The sequence below is a fragment of the Sinohyriopsis cumingii genome, chromosome 12 (assembly GCF_028554795.1).
Source record: "Sinohyriopsis cumingii isolate HCF-2022 chromosome 12, ASM2855479v2, whole genome shotgun sequence".
NCBI classification, from domain to species: Eukaryota; Metazoa; Mollusca; class Bivalvia; order Unionida; family Unionidae; genus Sinohyriopsis; species Sinohyriopsis cumingii.
The window spans coordinates 125,653,094-125,665,574 of record NC_142972.1 but is presented as its reverse complement, the minus strand read 5'-3'; the positions used below and the strand labels follow the sequence as shown (position 1 = coordinate 125,665,574).

General features: G+C 36.4%; 1 protein-coding gene across 4 annotated transcripts in view; it reads right to left on the bottom strand.

Annotated features, from left to right (window-relative positions):
* LOC149787407 (uncharacterized) overlaps positions 1–11,380 on the bottom strand; it is a 36,791-nt gene extending 25,411 nt beyond the window's left edge. For 3 of the 4 annotated variants that reach the window (XM_089978000.1, XM_089978001.1, XM_089978002.1), the window contains exons 1-3: positions 11,247–11,380; positions 9,084–9,159; positions 7,065–7,312 (exon numbers count right to left, since the gene is read on the bottom strand). The gene's annotated coding sequence lies outside the window, so the exon portion shown is untranslated. The remainder of the gene's footprint in view (positions 1–7,064; positions 7,313–9,083; positions 9,160–11,246) is intronic. The other variant, XM_089978007.1, reaches the window with a different exon arrangement.
* Positions 11,381–12,481: the final 1,101 nt, after the last annotated feature.

The following is a 12,481-nucleotide window of genomic DNA, read 5'->3' as shown; positions in this document are numbered from 1 at the left end:
GACAAATAGCTACAAGTTAAATAAGCTGAAACTGTCAAAGCATCCAAGTGCTAAACACAAACCTTTTTTTCTGAATCAAAATTTATATTTCTTAATATCATATCTAAGAAAGGGAGATCTTAATGTAAAGTCAAATATAGCTTTCATTATATTTAAAGAATCTGATACACAGCAGGCCAGCCTTCCTGAGTCAACTCATCATTTTATGCTACGGCAAATACAATGGCTGAATTTAAACCAGATAACCAAGTGCTGAAATCACAGTTGAACAAATCCGCCAAAATCAATGAAAGTGGCTACAGACAAGCAAATCGACCGTTTTGCAGATTCTTGGTAATCAATTAGTCACCAGGGTTCCATACTAGGGATCGATTTGTCATGGTGTACCCAGTTATGTTAAATAAACAGGTCATATTTTAAGGAGTTATTTTGGAATATTTTTTTAATTGTTCATATTTTCCAAACACCTTTACAATAACTGAGATATTCACTTTATCCCTAATGAATTGTAATTACCAGTTATAGGAATTTTACACCAGGTGCCCTCCATGATCAGAAGTCTGATAATTTTCTCCTTATCATAAATAGAGACTGCATTAGTCCACTACAGATATGACACATTGATAGTCTTTATCCAACTTTCAACTCCTTTCCAACTCACCCATGTGAGGATACGTCCATCGTTTGAAGCTTCTGATGTTATCTACTCATGACATATTTTATCGATGTTGTCTACTCATGACATATTTTATCGATGTTATCTACTCATGAGATATTTTATCGATGTTATCTACTCATGAAATATTTTATCGATATGATCATTCAATCAGCTCCAAAATCCGAGTAGATGGAGACAGAAAACAGATTAAGTGAGGCGGTCATGACGCAAAATGGTTGCATGTATGTGAAGAGTCACATTATCTGCAACGTGATCTTGTCCATCATTTACCAGCGATATTATCCCTGGAGTACCCTAATCAGAATTCGGTATAGCCTCATTTAAAGATGTGATTAACAGGGCATGTGCACGAATAGTTCTTATTGACGCTAGTGCCCAATATTATCTTGAAACAATTATCATTATGTTTCTAATGAAATTCGTCTCATTAAAGGAACGAAAACAGGTATTTCACCGAGTTTCATAACTTTATTTAAATCAATAGAAAATTAATGAGTTGAACCATTTAATACAAGATCGTGAATAGGACCGAAGGGCCAACCGGAGACAAAGCTTTGATCCTATGGTCAAAGAATGGACAGGAATAGGTACCAGGGGCGGATCCAGAGAATAGGGGTGGGAAGTGCGAAGCTGCCGCCTCCCCCTTTAAAAAACCATAAAACTGCCGGAACGTTTCCAACAGTAAGTCTTCTGTAAAGTTAGATAGCAAAAAGTGTACCCTGGAAACGCTTAAAATGCTGTAGCTTCAGGGGCTTTGCCATCAGGGGTGTCACCCCATCGACCCCTTGCTTACATGCTTCATCCCACCTCCAAAACAAATATGCTATTTCTGGACACCCCACCCCCATACAGTATTAAAATATCTCTTGAAGGATGAGAAACGGTGTGCCATGTACGGAACACAGACAGACAGACAAAATACAAACACCGAGCAGGTCATAATCAAACCACTTGCAACCGCAGGCAGACGGAGTACGTGTATTAAGAACAATACGTTAACGGTACAAAACTGTAAACTTCGGTTGCAGCAGAAACAGTAAATGTTCAGCATTTTTCCAGAGCAGTACGAAAATATACGAATAAGGAAATGACGGTTTGTAAACGGTTAGGAAACGGGACGATATGATTAGAACACGAAAAGGTTCCACACGTGACGGTACGATGTGCGAAATTAGTTGCATAAAATGTTGCTGTAGTAGGTTTTGTTAATAAATCCTTTCCATTTTCATTAAATATTAATGGCTTTTGTGAGGACGGCTTTTGCAACACAATCCCTAGCAGAAAATTGGCGGACTTAAATTCGTACCCTTTGTGGGCACATATTCACGCGATTTTTGCATGACCAATCAACGAAAACAAGTTCTGCTGTTGAGTGTTTCTTTCTGGCACATCCCTGAACGAAACAAAATATATCATCTTCATCAAATTATCATAGCTGACATAAATAATTTATTTCAGTTTCAAAACGCTATAGACCAATTCTAAATGTTAGGAAGATATTTTGTAGATAGACACAATATATTATTTATGGCACCTGCTTAATGTAATTGACAAAATGCACTCCTCCAAGAAATTGTGGCCGTAGATGTAACGATTTCGAATACTGTCTGACAATGTTTGAATTTTAATTTTTTGAATGCAAAGCAATTAAGCCATATAAAAGCTAATATAAAAGCTATGTTGTCTATCGGTAAATATTCAGATCTACATACAAAGAATCCGTGATAACGTTGATATTTAGACAAATTTATGCTTTGCTTTTGACCACATTTAGGGGCCCCGGGTGGCCGAGTGGTCTAAAGCGCTCTCCGTTACGGATCACTGCCGTCTCACCTCTGTCTGCGTGGGTTTGAGTCTAGGATTCGGCCAATGTGGGTATGTGAGAAAGATTGCCAGTAGCTTCTCGTGGGTAGGTGGTTCTTCCCGGTTTCTACCTCCACCATTAATACTGGCAGCCATGTAGCCTATCGTGTGCTGAAAAATGGCGTTAAACCCCACAACAACAACATGACAACATTTGTTTATACGTTTGTTGTAACGATTGTATGGATGTCTGATTCAATAGGTATTCGTGTCTTTTCATTAGATATGGTTACGAATAGCAGTTCTTTTCGCCAGCTATTTACATATACACGTTGCATCGATCGCAATACAAGATTTTCCACAAGCAATCTTAATTCTTGAACTGGAAAACAAGGTCATAGTTTACTAAACAGGAAGTTTGTTCCAATATTAGAAAAATTGTTGACATCGTGTCAACTTTCTTCATATAAAAATTCATTAGAACAATCATTTTTTTTAAAAAACAAAATTTCGTTCGGCCAAAGAATCTTTACTACTATTGGTGGAGACACCAAGAGATATTTTGTATTCCTGTTTTCTATTATCGAAATGAAACTGGTTCTGAACTGCACTTAGTTGCGGGCATCAGCACAACCCTTGACCTTGAGACTAAAGTGACGAATAACATGTTATATATACAGCTGAAAAAAATATTCGCTATGTTAGCATAAGGAATTGAATAAAATACTACAAACGCATACGGAAGGATTAGAACTGGAGAATTAAGCAAAAGAGAAGAAGGAGGCAAACAAATTGGACACCATTTGAGAAACCTCCTACAGTGGTGGTAATGGAATTTGCGACGTAGTGGTAACTTGCAATTCTAACAGGAATGTACATGGTACCACGTCAGATCACTAAGTTTAGTGTGGCTAAAATATTTGGAAACTGAAAATAAACAGATTGTTCGCATACTACTGAATACCGATGTCATAAAGTAAGAAATATGAAAGAAGATCTTATTAACTAGCAAACAAACAACATACAGACAACAATCAAACAGGTAAAGACAAGGGTGCATTCTTTTTGTGCAGAAGGTAGATAAAATATACAGACGGTAAAGTAATTGTACAGATCAACCCCCTTGCAGCCTAAAGATGTGAATTATTGGTTCTGATTTGACGCAAGAACAACTTTGAGGATATGTGAGAGTCTTACTTTGGATGCACACGCAAGCTTTTAAGAACACATATTTCAGAATACAAAATAAAAAAAGGACAAATCAAACACAATCGTGATATAAACACATCAATACAGACACGCGCACGCATAGTCCGATAAATAAATTCTACAAATATGTATTGATACTGATGGATGATGTTGTGGGTACTATGCCACCTGTTCATTAAAATATGCAATTTTGCTGTATGCAAATCATTCCGGAACAAACCCGAGTACACTTTGGACTCATACCGATAATTTGTAACAGTCATATCAAGAGCGAAATTCAAAATGGCCACAGGACAGATGATTGTGCAATTCCAGGTGGATTTACAAGTCACCAAATATATGATTTGCCCAGGAAATATAATCTACATGTTACCAAAAGAACCCTTAATCCGACGGAAGCTGCACAGCCACAAGAAATACCGGTAAGTGTATAAAATATACATCGATGTGTGCAGCCAAATTTGGGTGCAGATACTTGCAGTTTTTAATGAAATGGTGATTTCAGCCCATCACCCGAAAATCAATATTATCACGGGCGAGGGGCTGATTTATCGGCCTAGAGCACGCCCATACACGTTCTCATGCCCTTGTCAATCGACTGTTCATACAGTGTTATATATAGAGGATCTCATATAGGTAATGATTTAATATTACTTTTATGCAACGAGTTGAATAAGTTCCAGCTTTTACGAATCTTGGCGAACAAAAACTTGACATTAATCAACGAGTTTTATAAATTTAACATTAAATCAGTACCAAGTTTAGATTCTGTTTATTGATATATTTTTATGGAAATAGTTTAGAGAAAAAGAAGAAATAATTTTCGTTTATTCTGGTTCTGATGGACTGCATCTTTCATTTGTTAAATTAATAATATGCAGTTCTATAACCAGTATCATTTACAAGAAGCTTTTCTTTTGCAAATATTAATTCAAAGAGCATCTGTCCCTCAAAATCAATAGAACCTTTGACACATACAGTATACATTTTCAACACTGGATCTCTGATGGAAATTCCTGTTTGACGTCACATAATTCACTCGGGTCAGGTTAGACATGCCATATACATCGATTTCAATGAGAATGTTTGACAATGTTTTCACCTTAAGTGTAACATTTTCACTACTGACAATTACATTTGTTTGATGTTCGTATCACCGGATGACATACATGATTACTGGATGCAGAAATTCCAGATTGACTGTAATGCCTGTGTGACCAACTATTGAAATTATTTGATTTGGAACAGTGGACACATTTGATTTAGGGTCGGAATCGCATCACATAATAAGGAAAATTTGCTCGTTGGAGCTATTTTACGACGTACAATGCTGCCATTGCATACTGATATATCTAATTTAAAAGTAAAGGTCATCAAGTTAGGAGGTAGACTACAAAAACTATGCTAGACCAGATTTTAAATTTACTTCACCATAACTGGTATTTGTACTCTAAAAGAGGAAAAATAAAAAAAAATAACTATAAAATCATCTTATATGGAAAACGTCGACACTCTTTTGATCATTAATACATGCTTACCATGTTATGGTCAATTCCAGTACGTTAGTCATCCTATGCCACCTCCATTCTACATACGGGGACTTCCTGTTTTGTCATCTGTTCATCCTTAAATTATTTATGTATGCAACGTAAATCAAAGTTGTTTACAAAAGTCGGATCCACACTGGAAACACGATTTGAGTTGAGAGTGTAAGATGAGATAAAAAAGATTTTGACAGAAAATTCAAGTGACTATACTTGATTCATCTCGATGAGCGTGCTAAATTCCTTTAAGAAAATACCTTCATAAATGGCTTTACGACATTATTTAAGTTCGGCTAGTACTGCAAAATAAGGTTATAAATTTGATACCCACATGAATGATGAAGAAAAAGTTTACACCTTCCAAACGAGTAATCAATTCAAAGTACCCAGATCGAAATATCCGCATATAATGCAAATAATCTGTACAGCTATTGCTTCTATTTGGATCAAAACATCGAAGATACGCCTGTGAAACCCGAGTTTGCTTTTGGTCTTTTTCTTTGCCTTTCTCCTTGCTCATTACTGGAAAAATTCAGTTCTAAGGTCAACAATAACCTGCGGTTCTCATATACCTGCTTTGCTGCAAGTAAATAAAAGTATTGTTTTCTGTGTGAAATAAAGTGGTTCGAAATGACACACTTCATACACTTTATGTACATGAATACAGCAAGAATTAACTTGCAGAACAATCTACAGCGAAAGCCAGCTACGAGGAGTTGCTTAATTGGTGACTCATGTGTTTCATGTATCATCAACGTCAGGAAAATATATTCTTTTAAAGACTGTTACTGATTTAATTAAATAACTGAATTGATGTCCTTATAAGAATTTTTCGTACTGCACACTATCTCTTTCTCTCTACACTGCGTAAATTCGTTTAGTTTTGTGGGTTTAACGCCATTTCTCAGCACGTGAGAGACATTGCATGGCGACCGGTATATTTGCTGGAGGAATAATCTGGGAATACACTTTGACGACCCACCGACCCACCGGATGCTACTGGTAAGCTTCCTTAAATAACAACGTTGCCTGAGCACGGACTCTTACCCATGCAGGCAGAGCTGAGTTGTCAGTGATCTGAAAAGGCAAGCGCCTTCGAAAACTCTGCCACCCGGGGTCCCCTACTCTGTATGGAACGAACATATAACATATATTCCCAGGAGACGGTGTTCTTCGTCAAATTGTAGTACACCTAGTAGTTTAGCTTGTTTTTCCCTGTGTGTAGTGATTACCCGAAAGTAAACACATTGTAATTATCCGTGTACCACAATATTTAAGACTTAACGCCGATTTAGGTTGACCGTAGCATCGACTGCCTTTGTCAAGCGTGAAACTAAGAACATCAGGGCAACAATCGCCGCGCTTCTGTTGAGTATAACGAGTTTAAAAGACAGAAGAAAAAAATTAAATAAGAGGCGATTCTTAAAGCAGTTTATTTAAGCTAGTATTTGCAACATTTTTCTGGTGTCGGTAGTGTTAGCGACATTTTAAAGCACACCATATATTTGGTGGAGGAAGAACCTGAGAGGACCCCGGGAAAAAATCGACCTACGGAAAGCTCCTGACAAGCTTTTCCACATGACTATGTTGCTCGAGCCAAGCCTCGAATCTACGCAGACTGAGATGAGATGTAAGTGATCCGATGATTTTGAAACATACTTTTGCGTTCGAATGCACTATTTTGCTGCTGTAGAAAGGAAATGTTTTGCATTTATATTGTACGTTCTAGAAACACACACACACACACACACACACACACACACACACAACAAATATAGATCGTCCTCGGGGAAGACAAAGATCAAGTTGCAATGTATAATCTTTCTTACCCTCATTATCGACGGTTACGCTGGTCTTCTGATATTAGTACCCAAATGCTTGAATCAAAACTTGTTGCGTTTTCATGGTCTTATTATTTTACTAATCACATAGCTTTGACCTTTCGCATTCCCTGATTTCAAAGCACGTATTTCCAGAAACAGTAAGCAATAAACACTTCTCAAACAGGACTGCTAATCAATTTTGAGGATAGTCTTTTCCGGCACCCTTGGTACCGAGGAAGGCACGAATTCAGCTACTACAACGAATAAAAAAAGATTCATCATAATACGTCGTCCCCAGGATAACAGCATCTACAAGTCCACGGCGTAAAATTGTTTATTATATGTTCAAACATCGCCTTTTCATTCCGGTATGGACATAATACTTCACACCTATTTACCACCAAGCGCCTGTTGGCGTATCTTACTACAAAACTGCTACTAACATATAAGTGACGTGAACATAAGTCACGGTTTGAATATATGAACCACTGCAATGCAGATGATTCTGATAACAATATGTACAAAGTGTGTTATGTGCCGTCATATCAGCACGTTCCACTATGTCCGAGGTCAGATGTCAGCATGTTCTACTATGTACTTACTCATATGTCAGCATGTTCCACTGTGTCCGTACTCAGTCATCCTTCCGCTAGGTCCGAAATATCTTGCTCAATGTACCCACGTCAGGTGTCATTTTGTTTCTATGTGTTCGCGTGTTCCATTGTGTCAGCATCCGTTTATTCCATGTGTTTGAGCCTTCCTTTATGTAAGCATCTTTTTGTTTCTATACGTACGCGCATTTGGTTATGTCTGCTACTTTCTGCTTTGCTATGCCCATCCATTCCGGTTATTTCCGCAATGTTTGGTTTCAATATGTCAGCGCATTTTTCTGTGGACACATTTTACCGTTCGGTTTCGTCCCAGCATACATTAGCCCTCATATTTCCACGCTTGTATGAATATACTTTTCGTGTTTTATTTGGTTTGCTTTGGTGTTTTACGACACAGTAACACATATGGGCTATTAAGTATCTATATTTCCGGTTCGGCACCCAATAATGTAGTACCAGTCTTTTTTTTATAGCATTTCTTCCCCTCATTTAGGTGGTGACACAAGATCTAAATTAACGCATTATTGATATTTATTTAAAGGTAATTGTTTATTCTTTATAATATGAGCACCATGGTGTGGCTGTCTGTGTGTATTTTGGTGACAGTGCACAGTGAGTAAAGAGGCATTGATGGTGATTTTGACCCAATGCACGTTTTTTTTTGTTTCCAGTACAGCCTAAAATAAATGTCGGATAACCTATGATAAGAACCTCACCGTGGATACATCTTAGAAGGTAATATAAGTTATATGCTTTATTACGATTTGGACACAGTGTAAAGTTCAGTACTGACAAACAAATGTAGAGGCTATATTATAAAATAATTGTGTGTGTGTGTATGTGTGTTTGTGTGTGTGTGTGTATGACTATGCTTCCCCATGGCACTGTGCGTTTTGCCGCCACCGCCCCCAGCCCCACGCCCAAGGCAAAGCCTTAAATGCAGCGCCTTTAAAGACCATTACGCATTAAATACAACAAAAAGTTTAACCTGAGCTTTTTGGTATGCAATACAAATATTTATTAAACAACACCAGAATTTCACACTAAAATCTGCAGCCCCCTGATTTTTTTTCCGTCCTAGACAGCTGCTTTGTCGGCTTAAAGGAAAACATGTAACTCGTGTGTGTGTGTGCGTGTGTGTGAGAGAGAGAGAGAGAGAGAGGGGGATACTCACATGATTACTTATAACTGAAATGATCCATTTTATTAATAAGCATGAAATTACATTAAGGTCTCCATGATGTTCTTTCCAACATGAATTCCAGCCGAGTTAACAATTATGCATGAGAAGGTAAATGTGACGTTGTATGCAATCATTTGCGTCAGCTACAACCTACCGAACCTATGTATTATTCATTGCAATACAAATACTAGAAGCTGACATGTATTTTAATTTCACTTTTGCTTGAATTACCTGCATTGTACGACGAAAATCTGGACAAAAATGCACCATTCTTGCTTCATCACCCCTACTCATAGGCTCGTCAAACCTTGGAGAAAAAAAAATCATGCTACAAACAGCTGGACGTGATGTAATCCATTTGATTGGATCGGGGATCATCTCAAAATTCTCTCTCTCTCTCTCTCTCTCTCTCTCTCTCTCAGACACACACAGACATTCAATGAATTCTCCCAGTACAGGATTAAGTTCAATTAATCACTATATCTACTTAATATTTATAAACTATATGACAAAAATGGTGTTAATACATTTTCTTTTCTTAATAATACATTTAAAAAGGTCTGATCGATGCAGGTGCATATGTATATCAACAAGTCAACATCATTTGCCTACGTCAATCTGTGAGGGCATTTTGGTTTTCTCCATCTGATACGTACGTCCGTACTTCTGTGGTTATGTCATTCTAGTTTCGATAATATTTTTAGCAACAATGGGCAAAAACCACTTAACGTGTACAAACGAAATTTTGTTACTATTTTTGCATGTATACGTAGATGAGCTGATTCTTTTTTTAGGTCACTACAGCCACCTTTTCTTTTAATTTTCTTACATGCTTTAAAACTGCTTGGACATTCAAAAGATAATAGACGTTACTAGCGAGATTAGACACAAACAGCTTGAGGCAGAAAACGATATTTAATAGTCATATTTCTATTCGTATGTAGATGACCGGATTCAATTTTATGAAAATTCCGAGATTATGTTTACATTAATAAAGTAGAAGTCCAATAAAAAAAAATTTAAATGTGTAAAAACTAGATTATTACATAAACAAAACTTGTCACAACTATTAAGCAATAACCGCTTGAACTCTACAAGGAAAAGTAAATGTCTCATATTTCTCATTTTTATATAAATAAAACCTAGACAATAAATCCGCCGGTGTTTAAATCTCTAACCCATTGTTTGATAATCAGTATTACCGAAATTCTGTGTACTCGAGGGAACAGCCATCTGCTTAATTTTTTTTGGGACATAGTTATTTTAATGTTTGGTTTAAATTATTTCAGTCGAATTAAGGATCATCTACTGTGTACCCTATACTGTGTACCATATATATATATATATATATATATATATATATATATATATATATATATATATATATATATATATATATATATATATATATATATATTTATACTGTGTACCCTATGTTCAAATTGTTACCGGATGTATACAGGGACAACTTATAATCTGCTTTGATAATATATCCTATTTTGCTAGCTTTACTTAGATGCAGTAATTTATTTTAAATTAAACTATTGGCACCCTTGAGGAATTAATGTACAAATGTGCAGTTTTAATGGAAATGGGAACATCAATAAGTGGGAATAGTTTATTAATCTCACTTTTGAATCATTATATGCCAGTGGGGATAGCCTATTAATCATTAATCGCTATATAGAATCACTGTGTCGAAATGGAAACGGCACCAAATACTGAACTACGGTGCATATATATATATATATATATATATATATATATATATATATATATATATATATATATATATAATACCGACCAATTATTCTTTTTGACATTCCATTTTAAATATTCTTCAATAACAGATGCCCCTTTCATAATAGTTTCTTGTGTTAGTTGACAGGTTTTTTAAATTAAAAATCTAAGGACCATGGATTCAGCAAGACATAATTATTAGTAGTAATTAAGAAAACATGAATTAATTCCATTTTCTTGAGAATACGACGATCGGATTATGGTGTTAGTGAAGATGTTGATGCTGATGGCCATCAGTTTTTTAATTTATTTATTAAAAGACAGTAGGGCTCCCGGTAGCAAAGTGGTGTAAAGAGCTCGCCTTTACCAATCTCTGCCAACTCACCTCTCTCCGCGTGGGTTCGAGTCTCAACCTCGGCGAATGGCGGGATTGAGAGAAAGCTTGCCAGTAGCTTCCCGTGGGTCGGTGGTTCTTATCGGTTCGTTTTTCCCGGGTTCTTCCTCGACAAGTTATTCTGGCCGCCATTTATATCATGTGTTGAAAATTTCCTTAAACTCAAAGGAACAACAATAAAAGACAGCTGATATTAGCATCAGGAGTGGAAATATTGACACTATCACATGTGAACAAGCAGAAACAAATGTTATACATACTAAATAGAAGCCAGGGAAAGGCACTTAGTCTACTGGTTTAGATTTTTCCGCATCTTGATTCATCTAAGTGCAAAGTTGTTTTCATCAGTATGTGGAGAGAGAGATTCACAGAGAGAGGATAATTTTGATATGCGCCAAGAAATTCCATTATATGCCGTATAGTGGATCAGACATTCCAATATATACCGTATATTGGGTTTTTCTTAAGCAAAGATATTTTAAACCATATTTACAAACGTTATATTTTATTTTGTTGATTAGCCCGAAAAATATAAACAAGCGTACCATTAAAAATCGTCAATTTTAATGAAATTCCATCAAAAATCACGACAACCAAATTATCCTTTCATACACGGTATGTCAGGGTCGGGAAGTGCTGATATTTAGAGAGGTATTTCCACACAAAGTAATATACAATGTATCTATGTGTGTAAAGAGGCCTAACGTGTTTCTGTGACTTGTCGTAAAGTTACGTAAAAATGTAAGGGAAACTTAGGAAAAAAGAATATACGTAAATTTTGTCTGTGAAACACTCGTAATGACATACGAATGTCGTATGTAAAAACTTAAGTAAATATTGGGCAAACGTTGTTTTGTGAAACGGTGCCTAGGTCTGCGAATATCTCTCTTGGAGCAAAACGAGGGTCTGGTTAGCTTGACACCTTGTCTTGTTTTTATTACAATCAATTTGTTAACGGTCCCTTGAGCGAGCACAAACCTCCACACGGGGATCAGCTTACAAGCTGACAAGTGTAGGATTTTCCGTAGACTGCGGAAATCTAGTCGTCATAGTCACAATATTAGGATGCAAGGGACAGTTTTTATGCACAAATTTCATCTTGCATATACCTGCCTAATATAAAATTCAAAATAAAATAAAATACACGAGTGAGGTCAAAAAGGTCTGTATTATTGGTTAGCTATAACAAAACCAGCTTAAGAATATCATTTACTTGACCTGACAAGTCAGTGGAAATTCATAGAATAAAAAGCTGAATCACCCCACCCCCAAATTTGTACATGTGTTTTTCATGTCCGAAGGCTATTTTTGAGAACACGTGATACTTACAGTGCGAACACAAGCCATTTCCCTGGTTGATAATTTTGAAAAACACTGAACTTAATAGCTTGATGCAATTCAGTATAGTTGTCATCCACGCAGTTTTAGAGATATTCTACTTGCCTTGAACCAAAGTGTTTACTGCTATAATCGACTAGCTCTGCTTCCTAGCCGA